At 38.7% G+C, this 25,350-nt stretch overlaps 1 non-coding gene across 1 annotated transcript; it reads right to left on the bottom strand.

Annotated features, from left to right (window-relative positions):
- Positions 1-480: 480 nt before the first annotated feature.
- LOC127108950 (small nucleolar RNA R71) lies at positions 481-587 on the bottom strand. The gene has a single exon (XR_007796446.1). It is a non-coding gene; the product is annotated as a small nucleolar RNA R71 (small nucleolar RNA).
- Between the last annotated feature and the right edge of the window lie 24,763 nt (positions 588-25,350).

Here is a 25,350-nt window from a genome sequence, read left to right as displayed (position 1 = left end):
TATCTCCGAGTCTTACGACGAATTCGGGAATATCGTGCTGCAAACAATCTCCCTCCTGTCGAACTTCCTGATTTCAAAAACATTTTCCCTTCGATACCCGAGATGGCAGAACCAGCTCGTGCTCTTAGAGATTACGCCGCTCCATCACAAGATGAGCCGCATTCTAGTATTTCTTCGCCCGCAATCGAAGCAAACAACTTCGAACTCAAACCTTCATTGTTGCAGGCAGTGCAACAGAACCAATTCTCTGGAAATCCTACCGAGGATCCAAACCTTCATTTATCCGTATTTGTCCAATACGCTGATACTGTTAAAGCTAATGGTGTCACTTCAGAGGCAATTCGACTTCGTCTTTTTCCTTTCTCATTAAGAGATAGCGCTAGAAGATGGCTTCAGTCTCTCCCTTCCAACTCTGTCACCACATGGAACGAGTTGAAGAAAGTTTTTCTTGCCCGATATTTTCCGCCAAGCAAAACAGCTATGTTAAGAGCCCAGATAAATGGATTTAAATAGAAAGATAACGAGTCTCTTTTCGAAGCATGGGAAAGATACAAAGACATGATGAGACTTTGTCCACACCATGGTTTAGAAGACTGGTTAGTAATTCACACATTCTATAATGGTCTCTTGTACAACACAAGGTTAACAATAGACGCCGCTGCAGGTGGTGCACTAATGAACAAACCTTATGCTGATGCTTACCAGCTTATCGAAAGCATGGCCCAAAACCACTATCAGTGGGGGACCGAACGAACAATGGTGGAAAAACCTCAAACGAAAACCGGCATGTACGAGATAAGTAACCTTAATCATGTTAATGCAAAAGTGGATGCTCTGGTCCAGAAAATTGAAAGTTTAAATGTATCACCTCCAACCGCCGTGGTTGCTATAACTCAGAATTGCGAAGTCTGTGGAATCCAAGGTCACACTCCTACAGATTGTCAACTCTTAACAGGAATCCAAGCAGAACAAGTAAACTATGCTCAAGGAAGCCCCTACTCGCATACATATAACTCAAATTGGAAGAACCATCCAAACTTTTCATATAAGAGTAATAATGCTTTGTACGCACCTGGACAGTCTCCAAATCAAGCCCCAGCTATACCTCCGAGATATCAGAAGCCGAACCCATCTACACACAACAATAACGCCCCTAGGAAATCCAACTTGGAAATCATGATGGAAAACTTTATAGCTTCTCAACAACAAACCAATAAAGATTTCTTAAACCAGAATGTACACACTGGCGAACAAATTAAACAACTAGCAAGTAAAGTGGATGCCCTGGCTACCCATATCAAAATGCTGGAAACACAAATATCACAAGTAGCTCAACAACAAGCGCCTACTGCTGCCCCAACTGGTACATTTCCTGGACAGCCCCAACCTAACCCGAGAAGCCACGCTCATGCAATCATACTAAGAAGTGGAACGGAAGTGGAAGGACCATCTGATCCAAGGATAGAAAACCAAAACCCTAAAAAGTCAACTGAGGAAGAAAATAGACCTAAGGAAAAGGAAGAGAGTAATAAGGAAACCGTAGAAAAGAAGGAACCTTATGTACCTCCACTACCTTATAAACCACATGTCCCTTACCCTCAAAGGCTTGTTAAAACCAAAGATGCGGGCCAATTTAAAAAATTTGTTGACCTCCTTAAACAATTAAACGTTACAATTCCGTTTACAGAAGCTATTACGCAAATGCCCTCATACGCCAAGTTCTTAAAAGAAATTCTTTCTAATAAAAGGAAACTTGAAGATAGCGAAACTGTTACACTCCCTGCCGAATGTAGCGCTATAATCCAGAACATGCCTCCTAAACTCAAGGATCCGGGTAGTTTCTCTATAGTCACATAGGAAAATTTGTCATCGACAAAGCCTTATGCGATTTAGGAGCCGGAATTAGTGTTATGCCTTTATCCATATGCAAGAGACTGGAAATGGGAGAATTAAGACCAACCGAAATGTCTGTGCAACTAGCAGATCGTTCTGTTAGATACCCTATAGGAATTCTTGAAAACGTTCCCGTACGCATAGGTCAATTCTACATCCCAACTGATTTTACAATTATGGACATTAGAGAAGATGATATTACACCCATTATACTGGGAATACCGTTCTTAGCAACTGCCGGTGCAATCATAGACGTAAAACGAGGACGACTCACCTTCGAAGTAGGAGAAGAAAAAATTGAGTTCATTCTTTCCCAATTTTTGAAAGCACCTGCAATAGAAGATACATGTTACTTCATGGATATCATCGATGAATGCATAAAAGAAACGGAGTTAGAAAAAGACAAATCATCTGACTATCTTGTAGAAGACAAACTCAACCAATGTTTAGCAATAACACCGGACCCTACGCAGTGTCTTAAGAAACCAACCCTAGATCTGAAAACACTTCCCAAAAATCTGAGATATGAATTCCTAGACTTAGAACTTGAACGACCTGTGATAGTTAATGCTGACCTAGGAAGACTCGAAACAGAAAAACTCCTACATATCTCAAGAAAATATCCAACCGCACTAGGTTACAACATCACCGATCTTAAAGGAATAAGTCCTTCTATTTGTATGCACCGCATCATGCTAGAAGAAGACTGTAAAACTTATAGAGAACACCAGAGGAGACTAAATCCGATCCTGAGTGAGGTAGTGAAGAAGGAAATAACCAAGTTATTAGAGGCAGGTATCATATATCCTATATCTGATAGCCAATGGGTTAGTCCTGTACACGTAGTACCAAAGAAAGGTGGTATAACAGTCATTGAAAATGAAAAAGGAGAAACCATAACCAAACGAATCGAATCGGGATGGAGAATGTGCATTGACTATAGGAAACTAAACAAAGCAACCCGAAAAGATCATTTCCCTTTACCATTCATTGACCAGATGCTAGAGCGATTGGCAAAACATTCACATTTCTGTTATCTAGACGGTTATTCAGGCTTCCTTCAAATACCAATTCACCCTGATGACCAAGAAAAGACAACATTCACGTGCCCTTTTGGTACCTTCGCTTATAGACGAATGCCGTTTGGCTTGTGTAATGCTCCTGCAACTTTTCAAAGATGCATGATGGCAATTTTCGCCGATTTTCTCGAAAACATCATGGAAGTATTTATGGATGACTTTTCCGTATGCGGACAAAGTTTTGAAGAATGCCTTGAAAACCTAGAAAGAGTTCTTGAGCGATGTGTAAAAGTAAACTTAGTACTTAATTGGGCAAAATGCCACTTTATGGTACAAGAAGGAATTGTTTTAGGACACATTATATCAAATAGAGGAATTGAAGTAGACAAGGCCAAAATAGAGGTAATCGAAAACCTTCAACCCCCTAAAACCGTGAGAGAAGTACGAAGCTTCTTAGGACACGCCGGTTTTTACCGACGATTCATCAAAGACTTCTCTAAAATAACTAAACCTTTAACCGGACTATTGATGAAAGATGCCGAATTCATATTCGACAATAACTGTTTAGAAGCATTTCAAACGCTTAAGCAAGCATTGATCTCAGCACCCATAATGCAGACACCCGACTGGAATGAACCATTCGAAATAATGTGCGATGCCAGCGATTACACTGTAGGTGCTGTTTTAGGACAACAAAAGGATAAAAAGCTTCATGTTATATATTATGCAAGTAGAACTCTAGATGAAGCACAGATGAATTACGCCACAACCGAGAAAGAACTCCTAGCAGTTGTGTTTGCGCTAGATAAATTTCGTTCTTACTTAGTCGGAGCCAAAATAATCATCTACACTGACCACGCTGCTATCAAATACCTCTTAACAAAAAAGGATGCTAAACCTAGACTCCTAAGATGGATCTTGTTGCTACAAGAGTTCGATTTGGAAATCAAAGACAAGAAAGGAACTGAAAACGTAGTAGCAGACCACCTCTCTAGACTTGAGAACCTTGAACCGGAAAGAACATCAATTAATGATGATTTCTCGTACGATAAACTTATAGCTACTTTGGAAGAGAATAACTCTGACAAGCAAGTAGAAACCACCTTAGCTATATCTGTTACGCCATGGTACGCTGATCTCATCAACTATTTAGCTGCCGGAATAGTTCCACCTACTTTATCCTACCAGCAGAAGAAACGATTCTTCTATGACATAAAACACTATTACTGGGATGATCCCTTACTTTTCAAAAGAGGCCCCGATGGTATTTTCCGTCGATGTATACCCGAAGAAGAGGTAGAAAATATAATCCAACACTGCCACTCCGCTCCTTATAGTGGACACGCAAGTACATCCAAGACCTGCTCTAAAATCCTACAATCCGGGTTTTATTGGCCAAGTATATGGAAGGACGTACATGCGGCTATTAAGGAATGTGACAGATGTCAACGCACAGGAAACATATCTAGACGTGACGAGATGCCACAAAAAGGTATTTTGGAAGTAGAGATTTTCGACGTGTGGGGAATAGACTTCATGGGACCTTTTCCATCCTCTTTCGGTAACAAATACATACTCGTGGCGGTAGACTACGTTTCAAAATGGATCGAAGCTATAGCTTCCCCAACAAATGACACCCGAGTAGTAACTAGACTCTTTAAGAATATAATATTTCCGAGATTTGGCATCCCAAGAATAGTAGTCAGTGATGGTGGATCACATTTCATATCCAAGGTACTCGAAAAACTACTGTTTAAGTATGGCGTAAGGCATAGAGTAGCGACACCTTACCACCCGCAAACCAGTGGGCAAGTGGAAGTGTCCAACAGAGAGATTAAACAAATATTAGAAAAAACAGTCGCCACTTCAAGGAAAGATTGGTCATTAAAACTACCAGAAGCTTTATGGGCGTATCGAACTGCTTATAAAACCCCCATAGGGACGACCCCATTTAAGATCATTTATGGAAAATCCTGCCACCTCCCGGTAGAATTAGAACATAAAGCCTATTGGGCCATTAGAAATCTGAACCTAAACTATAAGGCCGCCGGTGAAAAGAGAATCCTTGACATAAACGAATTAGAGGAACTCAGAAGAGACGCCTATGAAAATGCCAGAATCTACAAAGAAAGAACAAAACAATGGCATGACAAGCGTATATCAAGGAAAATCTTCCAGCAAGGCGATGCAGTCCTTTTATTTAACTCTAGGCTAAAGTTATTTCCGGGAAAACTACGATCCAGATGGTCAGGTCTTTTTCATATCACTAACGTCTTTCCCAGTGGAGCAGTAGAAATTAAAGGCAAATCTATGGAACCATTTACCGTAAACGGGCAACGTCTAAAACATTATCACTATGCAGAAAACAATGAAGATTCGCAAGTCATGCACTTAGACGAAATGCCTCCAGAAATTATAGATTATAATTGATTGTTTTTATGTCGAGCTTGCGACATTAAACAAAGCGCTTAGTGGGAGACAACCCATAAATTATTTTATTTCCTTATCCTATTATTATTATTTTTCTATTTTCTCCTTAATTATTCTTTTCTATTTAGTATTCATTCTTAATTTATTTTAATTTATTAAAAACTTTTCTCTTCTTTCGGCATTTGGCCAAATCCTGACTAAAACTCATGTTTTCTTTTCTCTAGCTAACACCAACAAGATGGGACAAATTGACCGTATGGGTATCAAATTCAGAGGAATGGCTCACAAACTAAAATTTGAAGAACTAGCCACGAGAGAGATGCTACCTAGTTTATATGCTGATGACTGGGCTATGACCGCCCTTGGACTAAGAGAAAGTGTCCTGTTTTTGCTGAATCAGATAGGGTGGGAAACATCTCCTATCCTACGACATTTCGTCACCTACCGGAGACTAACACTAGAATTCCTTAGCTCATTAATCTATCTACCCAGCCATGGGAAAGGAATTACCAGAGATTTTATCCAGTTCAGAATGTTCAACATGGAGTACCAATTTAATATTAGAGACTTTACCAACCTTTTGGGTTTCCCTACCTCCCTTGATACATTCACAGTGAGCCAGGAAGAACTTTTTGAATATAGAGAACTCGAACACTTTTGGGGTAGCTTGAATGGAAATGACGATCCCGAGGAACATGAGTTTCTCTCTAGAAACATACATAACCCGGCCTTCCGCTACTTCCATAGGATCCTGACCCACACCTTATTTGGACAGAAGCCATACAGCACTTCAGTTTCACGTGATGAACTCTTCATCATATTCTGTGCTTCCCAGAACCGTCCAGTAAACGGTGCCACCTTTATGCTAGCAAATTTAGACCACCTTATCCAAGATGAGCGAGCACCTATTAGAATAGGCGGTTTGATATCCATGATTGGTAATGCACTCGGATTACGTCAGCCTATGCTTGACTTAAGCCCCTTCTGTGGCATTACTACTATGAGTATACCCTTCCTCTTCAATGCCATGTTTATAGCAAACCAAGGGTCTGACGAGTTCGAGCTTATAATTAATAACCAAGTTCTTTGCCTATTCACCTTACCCAATCCCAGGACTAATGTTCATAACCGCAGTAACTGGCTCTACAATCTGAACGCAACACCCTCTCCTGCTAGATCCACTGAATCCATCCAGGACTATGAGATTTGTGATGACCAGATCCCTTATGCTGAATCTGACCCTCAGACACCATCTGGCTATTATGGTATTGACCCTCCTCCTCAGCCTGTTCAGACCGAAGAATCAGCAATATCCGACCTCCGACATAATATGCCAGGAACTGATTATAACACCGCCATTGAAGCTTTGATGTCAGAACAAGACGCCCTCAGAGAAGAGTTTACTGAAATGAGACACGAAGTTCTAGGATACATGAGCAGTATGACAAATCAGTTTCACGAGTTGCTATACCGTGTTAACTCTTTTGCTCCTCCGGCCAGAGATCGTGCAGATGGATAGAAATTATTTTCTTAGTTATTTAGTTTTAAGTTAGATTATTCATTAATGTTATTTGAATTCATGTTCGCATTTGTTTCCCTTTCGCATTTTTTGTTTTTCTTTCCAATATTACATTATAATCATTTTATTGAAGCTATTTATTTAATTTTATTATGCAATAGCTATTATGTTCTCTACTGTTGTTACCTATGGCTTATTGAATTATATATGCACTATTATACAAAGTAGAATAAGCATGCAGGAGAAATTAAATTGCAGAATAAATCAATCAGTAGCATAACAAACAAAAAAATAATAATATATAATAACTTACCAGTCACTCTGAAGGACGCTAGCTGAACATTAGCCAAACAGACAGTGTGACGAGCGTCACACATTCTGTCACGGACGTCACGCTAAGTACCTGTGACGCCCGTCATGCACCTGTAACGAGCGTAACGCCCTTCAGACTAGGTGAACGTTAAGGAGCCGTTGGAGACGAACGTTACACCCCTTCAACTTTTTACCTTCCCCATTTATTCACATTTACCCACAATTATTCACTTTTCAACCACCTATTTTTCCAACTTCCAAAATTTTTCCTATAAATACCCACCAAACCTTCCTTCATTCACCACAAACCACTTTCTTCTATCAAACACTTTTCTTTTCTTTCCAATTTACCTCTTTCAGTTCATCCATCAGTATGGCGGGTAACCAGAATTTCGGAAATATCATCTTCCGAACCGAAGATGAAAATTATCAAAGGGAGCAATACGAGCGTTTCCAACAGCGAGGCGTCGCCTCCACCAGGTATCCTGATTTTACTTGTTTACAACAATTAGGATTACTCCAAGGTATCAAATGGATGCTCCGTCAAGCCGACTTAACCTTTCTATGCACGCATAATCAACCCACTTACCCCTCCCTAACCTTAGAATTCTTAAGTTCATACGCACACACCACTCCCGCTGGTGAAGACGAATTCTTAACCGGTACCGCAACCTTCCGTATGTTCAACACCGAGTACTCCTTAACCCAAAACCAGTTGAGTACCATGCTACAATTCTCCACAGAAGGCCAAGTCTACCCCAGAATCCCTCCCGGCCTAAACTGGAACACAGTTGTCATTTTCACCCTTTTTAGGAAAATATCCGGTCTAGATGCCTACAACTGGGAAGAACTCCTTCTTTCCCACATACATAATCCAACCATCCGATATTTTATCCGCATCTTACAGAACACAGTTTTTGGTAGACCAAATAACAGCAAGGTCAACGCAAAGGAACTCTTCTTCCTCGAATGCGTCTTCGAACCGCAAGCTAAGGTAAACGCCGCCTCTTTTCTATTTCATCATATCCGCACCTTATGTGCTAGAGGCCGTCAACCCTTTGTCATTGGCGGATTAATCACCACCATAGCACTAGGCTTAAACCTAGGGGACCGACTCCAAACTTTAGAATCTTTATCTCCCCTATATATGGATATAGCCTACTGTCGATCCAGCCGCCTGATTAAGAACAGAGTAGGCGAAGGATATTATCTTATGGTGAACAACCAGGCTATTCCAAGCGTTGTTCTACCCAACATGGCCCTAACAGATGTCACAAACCCCAACTGCCACCTCTATGATCTAAATGCTCCCGAAGCCACCGAGCCTTCAAAAGCAAACCCGCCCGCAGACGAGTTTGAAGACATGGAACAAGGTGATCCTACTCCTGCACAACAATCTGGCCCACCCTCACGTCGTCGACGACGAAGGCCTGCAACCAACGACGACATCATGGATGCAATTGATGGTATGCAAGCACAGAATCTCGAAATGATGCAACTAATGCGCCAAATGCAACAACAGCAGGCAGAGAGGAATAACATAACCGATCAGCGGTTCACTGAGTTGTTTAGCAGGTTCGACAACTTAGACTTACGTCAGAGATCACCAGGCCCAAGAACAAGAGGCGGAAGGCAACCTTAATTGTAGTTTCTTTACCCTTTCCCTATTGTAGTTCATTTCCTTAAAACATTGGGGACAATGTTTAATTTAAGTATGGGGGGGAAACTTGTTCTTTCTACTTCCTTTTTTTTTCTCAACTTCCATTTCTTTTTCAAGTATGTACTTTTCTTTTCATTGTTATTTCCCTATAAACAAAAAAAAACAAAAAAAAAACAAAAAAAAATTTATTATAATATAGATTTATTTTAAGTTAAGTCCCGAGTGTGAACAATTTCTATTATCTATTCCCTCAAATTTTCACGAGCCACAACAAAAATTTCAACACCCAATAAGTATAAAGGTTGCTCATTTTATCGAACTTGAGACGAATTAAGACGAAAAACTACTACCGCCAAACACTCCAAACAAACCTCAACACGTTAGATCAGGATAAGTACCTATTATACCAATCCCTTGAACTTTTAGTTTTATAGTAACCCCGAGTAGTTTATACAAGAAGTCAGCACCATCTTAATAGCAAACTACATGGAGAGCCGATGAATATAAGTGAATGATTCCCAAAGTAACATAAAAAATATAAATATATCAGGAAATGCACTAAGTAAGTTAGGTGATCCTTACTAGATCATTTAATCTAAAGGTTGCAGATCATACAAAAGCATAAGATGAAAGATCCATAATGAGTTGGTTCAGCAGGTATCTGGTACTGAACTTGGTAGGGCAGACTACGGTCCGATCCCCCGCAATTTGCAATGGACTGAATAACGAAGTTATCCGACTTATGTACCAGAACTTCAAGCTAAAAAGGGAATCAGAATCACTAACCGGTTACTCTACTATGTGCGCGAAAAGATAAAGGGCTTAATGTGATTTCGCTAGAATGAAAACGGGTGAAATAAGAGTAAAGGAACTAGGATAGCTATCATAGTGTACTTGAACTGATTTGCATAAGGCAGGGTTATCTAGGTTGTGACGGTGGTTGTTGATGTCGAGATTTAACTCAAGTTACCTCTAAACAAAGTTTACATGCAACCTAATACGAATTGACGTGTGTTTTGAAATTTCATCTGGCTAAAACCTTTAACGAGTTCTATACTGAATTTTGCTTGAGGACAAGCAAAGATCTAAGTATGGGGGAGTTTGATAACATGAAATTATATCATATTTTAGGACTTAATTCAATTAAATTATATTATTATTTATTTCAATTTATTGCATTTTATTAGATATTACGCGGTATTTCCTTTCTATTTGTCTCAGGTGTCTTATTTGAAGCACAAGTAAAAAAGGAAGAAAAGGAGGTGCAAAAAGGAATGAAAAGGCCCAAATAGCAAAAGCCAAGCCCAGCCCAAAGAAGACACAGGCGTCGTGCCTGTGACGACCGCCATGGATGCTGTGACGAACGTCACGCTGCATACACTTATGTGACGAGCATCACACATGGTGTGACGGACGTCACACCATCCCCCTACATTTCTGCCTTCAGAGACGTTGAGAGTCCACGTTTACACGCTGAATCCTATTTCCACGGCGATGCATCCGTTACGTGAAGACTCCTTGACGCGGACTGCTTTGAAAACCGTTACGGAAAGCATCAATATAAATAGCAACTTTGCAAACCCTGCAGAGGTTCCACGCTTCCACGTTTGCACGCTTTTTCCAGATTTCGGCAGTTTCCAATTTTCTTTTCTTCAGCAGTTTAAGCATACCTTTTACATACCGCTTTTGCAATTTTTATTGTTTTCTCTTGCAACTCTATTTTCCTCTCTAGCACTTAATTAATTTTCACATAATAGTTTCCACACCGTAAACTATTGTGTACCTTTTTACCGGATCTAACCTTACGTTAGAATCTAGTTTTTTATTCCTTCGTTTTAATTTGTTGTTCGATTGAAGAATTCAAGAGCAAATCCTACCGGCTTGTGATGGAGTGTTCAAGACTACTGTTTAAATTATTCAAGTTCTTTAATTATTGTTTAATGCTTTGTTTTATTATTTATTTATATTATTTGCTTGAGATGAGTTTGTTTATGCATGATAATTATTTAAGTTCGTTTAGCATGTCTGGCTAATTCGCCTAGATATCGGTATGTAAAGTAAGCGGAATAAGGGATCAAAACTAAGTCGGTTTAATTAAATTTAAAATTAAAATCACTCTTTTTACGGTCTCAGTTTACAGGTTTAATAACAAAGTTTTTATACGAGAGTAAAGGACATAAAGAGGTTAAAATCAATAGAGCGAAAGTTTGAGGTTTTAACTGGACAGTGTAAATTGGATATTAATTCTAGATCAGGGCGAGAGCAATTTTTAGAGTTAATTAAATTCTAATCTTTTCCAAAAAGTATTTTTAAAGATTGAATGTGAGGACGAGAGTTAAGCATTCGAATTTAATTGTATAACCTAAATCAACAGAGCGAGAGTTTGAGATAAGGGTGTTTAAACGGTTAGTGTTTTCTTAAAAAGAGTTTCTACGGACTTTATTGCTTTCAAAAAATGGTTTTTGACTTAATTATAAGTGACAGCTACGTTAACATAGAATCATGGTTTATTCAACAGAGCGAGAGTTTGAGATAGAACTTTTAATCAATAAAGTCAACTGAAATGATTTATTTTAAAACCAAGAAACCGACAAAGAATTGATTCCCTAATTACGACGAACTACATACCGATATCCGTTTATTTGATATTTAATTTAGATTCTATTTTTAGTTTTAGCTTTTCCCCAAACAATCAAACATTATCTGCCTTAGCTTTACGAAGTAACCTTAGATAACGGTATATCGATTCATAAGTCCCTGTGGGATCGATATCTTTTAAAACTACACGATAGAACTGTGCACTTGCAGTTTGTACCCCAAATTCGACTCATAAAGTCGTGATCAATAACTGTTTCATTATGTATGTATGTATGTTGATGCATGTGAATGTATGTTGATGCATGTGAATGTATGTTGATGCATGTGAGAGACGATTTATATGATAAATAAACCGGTGAGATCAGAAAAATTGCAATTCCCTCAAATTAAATATTAAGTTTATGCTTTCCAAGTTTTAACACTCATCAAGACTAGTATCGGATAATGTAGGTTTTGCCTACGCGAGGTGCATGTTCTATATTAGTAAGGTGCGATGGGATAATTGTAATATCCAACTGTTAAAACAATGGGTCAAACTTAACTAAACAAATTACAATAATATTATATATTTTTGCTTTCCAAGTTTTAGCACTCATCAAGACTAGTATCGAATAATGTAGGTTTCGCCTACGCGAGGTGCATGTTCTATATTAGTAAGGTGCGATGGGATAATTGTAATATCCAACTGCTAAAATGATGGGTCAAACTTAATTATAATAATATTATATATGTTTAGAAGCAAGAGTTAGGAATGATCCATATGATGGATTGGAATATAGAGTTATTCACCCAACTGAAATTTTTGAGAGTTGTATGAGATACAATTGGAAGGAGTTCCTACCTAAATAACCTAGTTTTGTGTAATCCGCCTACGCGGACTTAGAACGAAGTGAAATATGGATCTTGACCCACTAGAAAATCTTCCAACGAGATTTTCCTAATCAAATGATGAGGGTCATTTGTTTTGAGTAAAATAGTGGGAGCATATTTAATTAAAGGCCTAATTAAATATGTCAATGATACTTATATTTTCATTAATCCTTATGTAGATTACCATGACAACAAACACCTCTAACAACATCTTGCGATCAATCCTTGAGAAGGAAAAATTGCCTGGGACAAATTTTCTGGATTGGTACCGAAACATGAGGATTGTCCTCAAACATGATAAAGGGAAAGGCAAGGAAGTTGTCAAACCCAAACCCACTATTGCTGCTTTGAAGCCTAGTAGAGGCATAGCAAAAGAAGGCACCTGCTTCCATTGCGGTAAGACCGGACACTGGAAGAGGAACTGCCCAAAGCACCTGGAAGATAGGAAGAATGGAGTAGAGACTTCAACTTCAGGTATTTTTGTTATTGAAATTAATTTATCTACTTCTGCATCATGGGTATTAGATACTGGATGCGGTTCTCACGTTTGTACAAATGTGCATGGACTAAGAGGGAGTAGAGATTTGGCAAAAGGTGAAGTCGACCTACGAGTTGGCAATGGAGCAAAGGTTGCTGCCTTAGCCGTAGGAACTTATGTATTGACTTTACCTAGTGGTTTAATAATTCAGTTAGAGAACTGTTATTATGTACCTGCAATTAGCAGGAATATTATTTCCGTTTCTTGTTTGGACAAGTTTGGTTTTTCATTTCTAATAAAGAACAATTGTTTCTCAATTTATTTGAATGATATATTCTATGCTACTGCACAAATGAACAATGGACTATATGTCCTTGATCTTGAAATGCCCATTTATAACATTAATACTAAAAGGATGAAACCTAATGAGTTAAATCCAACTTACCTTTGGCATTGTCGATTAGGCCACATAAATGAGAAACGCATTTCCAAACTCCATAAAGATGGACTCTTGGACTCTTTTGATTATGAATCATATGAGACATGAAAATCTTGTTTAATTGGAAAGATGACAAAGTCTCCATTCACAGGAAAAGGTGAAAGAGCTAATGATTTTTTGGCCCTCATACATACTGATGTATGTGGACCACTGAACATACCAGCCAGAGGAGGTTTTCAATACTTCATCAAATTTACTAATGATTTCAGTAGATATGGTTATCTGTATTTAATGAAACACAAATCAGAGTCCTTTGAAAAGTTCAAGGAATTCAAGAATGAAGTACAAAACCAACTAGGTAAGAATATTAAAACTCTTCGATCAGATCGAGGTGGTGAGTATTTAAGCCTAGAGTTTGATGACCATCTGAAAGAGTGTGGGATCCTATCCCAACTTACTCCTCCTGGAACACCCCAATGGAATGGTCCGATCCATGATGAGTCACGCCGATCTTCCAAACTCCTTTTGGGGACATGCACTATTGACAGCAACTTACACACTTAACCGTGTTCCATCCAAAAAGGTTGAGAAGACACCATATGAGATATGGAGTGGTAAGAAACCACATATGTCTTACATGAAGATTTGGGGTTGCGAAGTTTATGTGAAATGACAAATTTCAACTAAGCTTGAGCCCAAATCTGACAAATGCTTATTTGTGGGGTATCCTAAAGAAACAAGAGGGTATTACTTCTACAATCCTTCAGAGGGCAAAGTGTTTGTCGCTCGAACTGGAGTTTTCCCAAAAAAAGGATTTTATTTCCAAAGGAATCAGTGGGAGGAAAGTAGAGCTTGAAGAAATTCAAGAATCACAAAGCATCGATACACCTATGGAGGAATTAGAGCAGGAAACACAAGTAGTTGTGGAAGAGCAACCTGCTCAAGTAGAACAAGACCAGCGTAGGTCAAGCAGGATACGTCACCTACCTGAGAGATATGGATATCTCATAACAGATCAAGGTGATGTATTAATCATGGATCAAGATGAGCCTGTGACCTACCAAGAGGCCATAACTGGTCCTGAGCCTGAGAAGTGGCTAGAAGCCATGAAATCTGAAATGGATTCCATGTACACAAACCATGTTTGGACCTTGGTAGAGCCTCCTGTAGGAGTTAACCCTATAGGATGCAAGTGGGTCTTCAAAAAGAAGACTGACATGGATGGTAAGGTACATACCTATAAGGCAAGACTGATTGCAAAAGGATATAAACAAATTCATGGGGTTGACTATGATGAAACCTTTTCACTAGTTGCAATGCTTAAATCTGTTCGGATTTTACTTGTTATCGCTGCATATCATGATTATGAAATATGGCAGATGGATGTCAAAACTGCTTTCCTTAATGGGAATTTTCTTGAGGATGTGTACATGAAACAACCTGAAGGATTTGACATACCAGAAGAAGCCCAAAAGATATGTAAGTTACAAAGGTCAATATATGGATTGAAGCAAGCTTCCAGAAGCTGGAATCTTCGTTTTGATGAAACAGTAAAACAATATGGATTCATCAAGAACGAAGATGAGCCATGTGTCTACAAGAAGGTTAATGGGAGCATGATCGTTTTCCTGGTATTATATGTAGATGACATATTACTCATTGGAAATGATATCCCTACCCTGCAACAAGTAAAGTCTTGGTTGGGGAAATGCTTTTCTATGAAGGACCTAGGTGAAGCAGTCTATATATTAGGAATCAGAATCTATAGAGATAGATCACAAAATTGCTTGGCCTAAGTCAGAGTACATAGACAAAGTGCTGAGACGCTTTAATATGAATGACTCCAATGGTTATGTGTTTTGCTTAAATGGTGGCGCTGTGAGCTAGAAAAGTTCAAAGCAAGATACAGTTGCTGATTCTACAACCGAGGCTGAGTATATTGTTGCCTCAAGTGCATCAAAGGAAGTTGTTTGGATCAAAAGTTCCTTAGTGAACTTGGCATAGTTCCTGGCATTGTGGATCCCATTGGTCTCTATTATGATAACAATGGTGCTATCGCATAAGCTAAGGAGCCTAGATCTCACCAACGATCCAAACACATACTTAGGCGTTATCACCTCATTCGAGAGATAATAGATAGAGGAGATGTAAAAATATGTAGAGTACCCACACTTGACAATATTTCTGACCCACTGGCAAAGCCTCTTGCGCAGCAGAAGCATGATGGCCATACTAGATCTATGGGTATTAGGGGTATGCCTGATTGGCTCTAGTGCTAATGGGAGATTGTTGGTGTAAGCCCTAGAGGCCAATACTTTTGGTACTTGTATCGAATTATTTATTAATAATAAAAGGCTTTTTCTTTATTATGTTTGTTTAATAAAGTACTTGGAATAGATAGTCCGTTTAATGTATCAAGTGTGACTTAATCATGAGAGCACATTAAACATAAGGACACTATTCTTAAAGTATCCGTAGTCGAGCTTTATTGTTAAGTGGGATAACATTAAAGCATGAAGACTATTATGTTTATAGACTGATGATCACATCTCATGGATCATGGATAAGGAGTTATCAAGTCTCAAACATAGGTATGAATATTAAGAGTAATATTTATATTGGATTGACCCACTTTGAGAATACTATATAGAATGTTATGCAAAGTGTCATAAGTTATTCTCATGGTGATACTGGTGTATACTACTCTTCGACCTGAAACCACTATGGACCCTAGATGTAGAGTCGAGTGCTTTATTGCTGATCCAACGTTGTCCGTAACTGGATAACCATAAAGATAGTTGATGGGTACTCCATAAAGCATGCTAAGGGACATGAGTGACTTAGATGGAATTTTCCCATCCTGCGTAACAGGATAAATGTCTATGGGCCCAATATTGAACTGGACAAGAATGCCACGGTATATGCCTTGTGTTCAATATAGACATAAGGGCAAAAGGGTAATTATACACATAATTATTATCACAGAAGGATTTGTCAGATCACATGACATTTTCGTGACTTGGGTAGCAGTGATGTGTTGCTAGATACCGCTCATTGTTTATTATGTTAAATGCGTGATTTAATATAATTGCCAACGTCGCGAAAACCTACAAGGTCACACACAAAGGACGGATTGATGAGAGATAGAGTAACTAAGGAACATCGTAAGGTACGGTGCACTTAAATGGTAAGGTACCACACGCTTAAGTGATTTTTGGGCATATTATAAGATATGGGCCAAAATACACTTAAGTGGGCTTTTTAGCTTGAAGCCCACACAAGTGGTTCTATAAATAGAACCCTTGGGTAGAAGCATTCTCACTCTTGCATTTTATTTCTCTCTCTCTCACTCAAAGCCTTCTTTCGTAGCAGCTAGCACTGAGATTGAAGGAATCCGTTCGTGTGGACTGAGTATAGGCGTTGTCATCGTTCAACGTTCGTGATCGCCACAAGAAGTAACAATTCTATCACAGATCATGCCCATTCGTAAGGATCATTAAAGGAGAAAATTTTAAATTCCGTTGCGTTTTGGATCACAATTCTCCTTCACATTCCATCTCCCAAAATGAATGAATGATCTTAATTTGCTAAAAGTCCTCCTTTGACCAATTTGACTTTTGATCTATTCCCCTCCCTCTTCATCTAATTCCCCTTCTTTATGCATCCATTTCATTTGGCCTATGATATCTCAAAGTCCTAAGGCTAGTTGTTTGAAAAATCAACATAAGTATGGATGAGATTAGGCCACCTCTTTTGCATATTATTTTTGTGTGTGGTATGTTCCATGAGCATAGTTCATTATACCATGTCTCTAACATGCATTAACACCAAAATTCTATTGTCCGACCTCAAATAGTTATGACTTCTACATAAGTCCAATTACGATTGCTTAACATAGTACTAAATTTTTTACACCAAAAAGCATAAAATTCTAGTTAGTGAGAATGTAAGTCAGCCCCCTTTCATGGTATTGTGTGAAAACTTGGCCTTTTTTCCTTCCTTTGGAAGATGTCTTGGTTCAAGGATTCATGCTTGTGATAAGTGGGTTGAGTGTTCTCCAAAGAATGACTTAAAGCAAGAGCAAAAACAATATTAACTTCTAACTCATTAACAACTAACATTTAATTTCAAGCCATTTACTTTTAATGCAATTTAATTTTTAAGCTCTATCATTTGTCATTATTCATACCATTCTAATTGTTTATATTAATGCCTTTTCACTTTGTCCACTTGGACCATATTGTGGTATATATCTTGTTTGTGTATATCTTATTTGTTTGTGTGGTCTTTGACCATCAATGTACATAATAAGAAACAAAAACCCTAAAAAACTATTGTGTGGAATGTTGGTTTGATCTTGGGCAATTTGACTTAGAATCTAGGCAACATCCATATGCAAAAAGGACTTGGTCAATGCCAACTTTCATGTAACCAAGTGCTTGCAGTTTGAAACTTCATATGATACATCATTGAAGATCCATCTGAGTTCATCTGCAACATGATCATTGAGAAGTTGGTATTTTGAACCTATGACTTATGGAATTCATCTGCTACATTGGCCAATTTGAAGAAGATCATGGAATGGCTAAAACTTGGATGTGGCTATCTTTATTTGATGCCTTGTTCTTCAAGTTAATATTGTATGCATTGTTTGTTGCTTGATTCTAATATCCAAGGGAATTTGGGGTTTCTATATGACATTCTTGTCTATTGGATTGCTACCCATCGGTCATATCTTTTCAACTCTTAACTTTTAAATTTATGCTTAGGATTAGTCTCTTCATCTTCTCCCTATCTCTTTAATTTCAAAATATTTCCCTCCTTTTAAAAACTTCTTTGTTTGTACTTGTCTTTTTTTTAAAAACTTAGACTATTTTGAAAATTAGAAACTTTGGCCTTATACCATTGCATTTTCAAACTTCTTTTCTTAAATCAAACTTGTACATAAACTTAACTATACTTGACTTAAAATTTTCAAAATCCAAAAAGAACTAACTCATTCAAACCATTTTCTAGGCCCTTGTGCCTTTCAAACTTAATTTTTTATTAAAAGCAATGCACCCACTTTGAAACTTGTATCACGAACTATGAGGTTTTGATCCCTCATTTTTTATGTTGGTACGTAGGCATAAGTCTGAAGATCTTGTCAAACACAAAAATATAATTAATGAATTATTTTCTCATCCCCCCATTCTATTTGTTTGTAAACATCACTTTGTACAAAATACATATAAACACAAGAAAGGGCTCCCTAGGAGTACCTAGGACACTTTGAGTGCTTACACCTTCCTTCTGTGTAACCAACCCCCTTACCTGTAATCTCTGGCATTTTATTAGTTTGGATTTGAAAACTTCTTATTTTTTGGGTTTTGTTCGTAATTTTTTCCTTTTCCTTTGGAAATAATAAAAGCGCGATGGTGACTCTTGTTATTTGATGTCTTGCTTATCCATAGCTTGATGATCATGAATTTACCGCTACAAAAATTAAGTGGCGACTCTGCTGGGGAGTAGTCTCTTGTGGGTTTAGCCTACTTTGTTGTGTGTATATAATTGTATATATGTGATGTATGTATATTTATGTGATATAATCTGCTTGTTGTGCTTGATGAAGTCTGAGTGGTGAGATAAGTTCTAACCCGAACTTGAGTGCAATTAAGATAGGAGGATGGTATAGTCATGTTCGACCTATGTGGAGTAGTCCTTAACAAGTTGGCTTGAGATCCATCTGCTCAGTGGAGACCCTTTTGGATTTTGAAATGTCACACAAGTATTTATGGTTAGGCATTACTATCTCTAATTTTGGTCTGAGAAGCTGAGGACCGTAGAACACTTACCCCCTCTTGGCCTATTTAGGACGTAGTGCGGAGACTGTTCAAGTGTTGACTTCATAACAGTTGTTACGCGATACTACACTTAGACGAGTTTCTCTTGAGAATATTATGGCTCGATGAGTCAGTCATCTTAACCTGTAATATTCGATAGATGGAATTAAGACTTTTAGAACTTGTTAGAACATGATCTACAGGTTGTTATCCTTAGTTCACTCCTTTGGGATGGTTTTTACCCAGACTCCATGCTCGTGACTCACAACAAACCCTTGATTCTTGGTTAATCCAATCAAGTCTTGTCAATATCAATGGAACTTGGGTGTTGATAAGGTGTAAACCATAATCCACCAAAATGCATGATTAATCTTGACAATGACTTAATTCATCCCTTGACCTTTGTTTGTTTGCCTTGTGTGTGATCCCTTATTTGTGATTGTTGCATTCACGCATTCATGCGCATCATAACATGCATCACACGAAAATTTCAAGGAACTGAGGTATTATTTGCAAATATTTTCAGACCATGGATTGTGGATGAAGGAACACTAAGAAGTACAGTTTCAGATGTTCCGACTTGAAAGAGTTAAGGAGTCTATCATATTTTGTATTAGATCCCTTGGACATCAAACAACGTCATGAGAAGCTTCTGTCTATCTTGTCTGATGATGTGGTTAAAGGACTTTTGAGTGTATTGGTGCAGTTCTATGATCCTCACTACTGTTGCTTCACTTTCCCAGATTATCAGCTTATGCCTACGTTGGAGGAGTATGCCCATCTTTTGGGAATACCTATTTCTAATAAAGTTCCTTTTAGTGGATTGAAAGAGATTCCCAGATCACATATTATTGCTGAAGCTCTTCACTTGAAGAAGTCTAAGATAGAGGCTCATTGGGTGAAGAAAGGAGGATTATTTGGGTTGCCATCTGATTTCCTCATCAAGGAAGCTACTGCTTTTGCTCAAGCAGGTAGTGTGGACGTTTTTAAAGCTATCTTTGTGTTGCTCATCTATGGATTAGCTTTGTTCCCTAATATTTACGGTTTTGTTGATGTTAACGCCATTAGACTTTTCTTGGTTGGGAATCTTATGCCTACTTTGTTGGGTGATATGTATTTCTCTTTGCATCTAAGGAACTCTAAAGGTGGTGGACCTATTATATGTTGCATTCCTCTTCTGTACAAGTGGTTTATTTCGCACTTGTCTCAGACACCTGCTTTTGTAGAGAACAAACAATGTCTACGATGGTCTCAGAGACTTATGTCTCTCACTAATGATGATATAGTTTGGTATGATCCTTCTTTGAGCAATGTGGAGATTATTGATAGTTGTGGTGAATTCTATAATGTGCCTCTCATTGGTACACAAGGAGGAATTAACTACAACTCTGCTTTGGCTCGTCGTCATCTTGGGTTCCCCTTGAGAGACAAACCTAATAACACTTTGTTAGAAGGTCTTTTCTATCAAGAGGGTAAAGATCCCCAACATTTGAAGCAGAAGATTGTGCATGCTTGGCATAATGTGCATAGGAAAGGAAGATCCGAGCTTGGTCCGTGCAATTGTGTAGCTTTGGAAGCTTACACTTTTTGGGTGAAGAAAAGAGCTTTGGAGTTAAAGATGCCCTATCCTTGTGAGAGACATATATCTATGACCAAAAGAGCTTTGGAGTTGAAGGATCAATTTCTTGAGTTGCGCAAGGAATTGAAGATATTGAGAGGAAAGGATATTTTTTGGAAGAGTACTGTTGAATTATGTCTGGTGTCGAATGTGAAAATTCTGGTGAAGTTCAAAGTGCCTGACTTTGAAAAATATAGAGGGAACACATGTCCGTTCAGTCATTTGGTGATGTATGCCCACAAAATGTCTACCCAAACTGATAATGATCAGCTGTTAATTCACTACTTCCAAGACAGTCTGACCGGTGTTGCGCTCAGGTGGTATATGGGGTTGGACAGTGCAAGCATCCGCACTTTTAACGATTTGGGAGAAGCTTTTGTCAAACAGTATAAGTATAATGTGGATATGGTGCCTGATAGAGACTAATTGAGGTATATGTCTCAGAAAGATAAGGAGACATTCAAAGAATATGTGTATAGATGGAGAGAGTTAGCTGCTCAGATCACCCCTCCTTTAGAGGATAAGGAAATGACAAAGATCCTTTTGAAGACCCTGAGTTCATTTTACTATGAACGTATGATCGCCAGTTCCCCCAGTGACTTTACCGAAATGGTAAATATGGGGATGAGGCTTGAAAAGGTGTCCGAGAAAGACGATTGTCAAAAGAGGAGGCATCATCAAGTAAGAGATATGGCAGCAGTTTTCGGAAGAAGAAAGATAGTGAAGCCAACGCAGTCATTAGTGGGAGGCAGAGGAGGCCTCAGATCAGAAGGAATCAACCACCCCATTAACACCATCATTAAGTATCCTCCGTAATTCCAGTATTTTAAGAAAATCAATCAACACCAATTCAACAACAACCACATAAACAACAACAACCTCAGCAACGAGCAAACACCTTCAACAACAACAATACCAACAATCATCAATAACAAACTTTTAAGAGGAAGAAGGTATCTTTTGACCCAATTCTTATGACATATGCAGAACTGTATACGTCTTTGGTTCTCAAGAACCTACTCCAACCGAGGAATCCACCACAAATTCCCGAACCACTTCCATGGTGGTACAAGCCTGAACTCCGTTGTGCTTTTCATCAAGGAGCACCCGGACATGATATTGAGATTTGTTATCCACTCAAATACGAAGTTCAGAAGCTAGTGAAGAGTGGAATGGTGTCCTTTGAGGACTGTGCGCCAAACGTGAAAGCTAACCCACTGTCAGCTCATGGGAATTCAACAGTCAATATTGTAGACGGCTACCTTGGGGAGTTCAAAGTGTTTGATGTCCGTTTCATCAGAAGGTCTTTAGTAACGATGCATAAAGACATTTGTTTAGTGAGCGATTGTGAGCATGACCATGATGGTTGTGTTATCTGCAGTGTTAACCCAAGGGGTTGTATGGTTGTGAAAAAAGACATCCAGCGGCTGATGGATGAAGGTATGATTCAAATTGTTCAACCCCGTCACCTAGATGACGATGTGAATGTCATAGTGCCCGTTTTCAAGAATCCAGAAAGAGTAGTCATTCAGTACGACATCAGTAATAATAACAACATCAGTCAAACATCGGTATCACCGTTGGTCATACGGTTAGCGGGTCCAATCCCGTATTCATCTGATAAGGTTGTTCCGTATCAGTACCATGCGATAATGTTGAAAGATGGTCAAGGGGTTCCATTGCCTATGACTAGCTCTGTAGTAAGCATTGTTGATGTTGCTAAGGTGACCCGTAGCAGTCGAGTGTTTGGGCTGGTGTTCCCAAAAGATAAGGAAGAATTAATTGTCAGTAAGAAGGTGGAAGTGCTTGTTGTAGATCCAACTAGTACTTCAAAGTGTCAGTCTGGTGAATCCAGAAATTTGAAGGCTAATGATGATGATGAGGTACTTCGTTTGATCAATAAAATTGAGTTTAATATGGTGGAGCAGCTGCTCCAAACTCCCTCAAAGATTTCACTACTGCCTCTTCTCATGAATTCAGAAGTGCACAAAGAAGCATTGCAAAGAGTTCTAGAACAAGCGTTTATGGAACATGATGTTACGGTGGATCAGTTCGATCATATAGTAGCTAACATCACTTCCTACAACAATCTCAGTTTCTATGATGAAGAACTCCCCAAGGAGGGTAGGAATTATAATTTGGCTTTGCATATCTCCATGAGTTGCAAAGATGATGCTTTGTCCAATGTGCTTATTGACACCTGATCGTCGTCGAATGTGCTGCAAAAGTCAACATCGTCTAAGCTGACATATCAAGGAGCACCCATGAGGTATAGTGGTGTAATCGTCAAAGCTTTTAATGGTTCATGCAAAACTGTAATAGGAGAAGTGGACCTTCCAGTGAAGATAGGTCCGAGTGATTTCTAAATTACTTTCCAAGTAATGGATATCCACCCGGCCTATAGTTGTCTGTTGGGAAGGCCATGGATCCATGAGGCAGGAGTTGTTACCTCCACATTACATCAGAAACTCAAATTTGTGAAGAATGGAAAATTAGTCATTGTTGGTGGGGAAAAGGCATTGTTGGTTAGCCACCTGTCATCTTTCTCTTACGTTGAAGCTGGGGATGAGGTTGGAACTCCGTTCCAAGCCTTATCTATTGCTGTTGAAAAGAAAGTTGGGGAACCTATGTCCTCATTGAAATATGCAAGGAAGGTTGTTAAAGAAGGTAATGTTGATCATTGGGGGCGCATGGTAGAGGTCTCTGACAACAAAGGTAGAATCGACCTGGGTTTTCAGCAAGGTTCATCAATTGCTAGAGCTGAAGATATGCAACTTAGCTTCTGTAGCGGAGGGTTCATTCATGGTAATGAACAACACTTAGTTGATGTGCTAGAGGATGACGAAGAAGAGGACTGCCCCAATTTTGTGACGCATGGAAAGGCTTGCAACAATTGGACTGTTGTTGATATTCCCGTTATTTTGCATCAATCTAAGTAATTGCTTTTATTTGTTTTAAAAATCCTTCTCCTATGCCTAAGGGAGAAGTGAACATTGTTGGGAATTTTCAAATTTTTGATCATCAATAAAATTAATTATATTCATCCACATCTATGATGTTTTGTTTTTACTTTTTGCTTTATTCTGAAAATGGTAATCACAAACATAAATAAACAATATAATTATCCATCTGCATAATATTTGGTCACAAGTTCACGTCCCTAAAATCAAAATATCAAATCATTATGCATGTTGGTTTCTAACCCCATTGAATACAATGATCCTCCTCCTTCTTTAAATTTTGAATTCCCTGTGTTTGAAGTCGAGGAGGAAAGTGATGAAGAAATGAGTGATGAATTGTCTCGTCTTCTTAAGCATGATGAAAAAGCCATGAAGTCGTTCGAAGAGAAGATTGAGTTAGTCAACTTGGATTCCGAGGATGATATGAAGGAAGTCAAGATTAGGTCTTGACTGTGTCCATATGCAAAGAAGGGGTTGATTGATATTCTTCGAGAATATTCAGATGTGTTTGCTTGGTCCTATCAAGACATGCCAGGTTTAGATTCTGAGATTGTGGAGCATAGATTATCGTTGAAGCCAGAATGCCCGCCAGTCAAGCAGAAGTTGAGAAGAACGCATCCTGATATGGCAGTGAAGATCAAAGAAGAAGTGCAGAAGCATATTGGTGTCGGTTTCCTTGTAACCGCTGAATATCTGTAATGGGTGGCCAATATTATGCATGTGCCAAAGAAAGATGGAAAAGTCCGCATGTGTGTCGATTACAGAGATTTGAATAAAGTCAGCCCGAAAGATGATTTCCCTCTGCCACACATTGACATGTTGGTAGACAATACTGCTAAATTCAAAGTCTTTTCATTTATGGACAGATTTTCCAGATATAATCAGATTAAGATGGAACCCGAAGATATGGAGAAGACCACATTCATTACACCTTGGGGAACATTCTGTTAAAGAGTGATGCCTTTCGGTTTGAAGAATGCTGGTGCAACTTACCAAAGAGCAATGACTACTCTTTTTCATGATATGATGCATAAAGAGATTGAAGTTTATGTTGATGACATGATTACTAAATCAATTGATGAAGAGGAACACGTTGAACATTTGTTGAAGCTATTCCAGCGTTTGAGAAAGTATAAACTCCACTTGAATCCCAATAAGTGTACTTTTGGTGTTCGTTCCGGTAAGTTGCTGGGATTTATTGTTAGCAAAAAGGGTATTGAAGTTGATCCTGCCAAGGTCAAAGCAATACCAGAGATGCATGCGCCCAAAATTGAGAAGCAAATCAGAGGTTTTCTCGGCCGCTTGAATTATATCTCAAGATTCATTTCACACATGACTGCCATATGTGTGCCTATATTCAAGTTTCTTCGGAAAGATCAATCTTGTGATTGGACAGAAGATTGCCAGAAAGCTTTTGACAGTATCAAAGAATATCTGCTTGAGCTTCTGATTTTGTCTCCGCATGTGGAAGGAAGACCGTTGATCATGTATTTGACTGTGCTTGAAGATAGTATGGGTTGTGTTTTGGGTCAGCAAGATGAGACTGGAAAGAAAGAGTATGCAATTTACTACCTCTGTAAAAAATTCACCGACTGTGAGACTCGGTATTTTATGCTTGAGAAGACTTGTTACGCATTGGCTTGGGCTGCTAAGCGTCTGTGTCAGTATATGTTGAATCATACCACTTGGTTGATATCCAAAATGGATCCAATCAAGTATATATTTGAGAAGC

The sequence above is a fragment of the Lathyrus oleraceus genome, chromosome 7, assembly GCF_024323335.1.
Source record: "Lathyrus oleraceus cultivar Zhongwan6 chromosome 7, CAAS_Psat_ZW6_1.0, whole genome shotgun sequence".
Lineage (NCBI taxonomy): Eukaryota > Viridiplantae > Streptophyta > Magnoliopsida > Fabales > Fabaceae > Lathyrus > Lathyrus oleraceus.
This window is presented reverse-complemented; position numbering and strand designations above follow the sequence as displayed.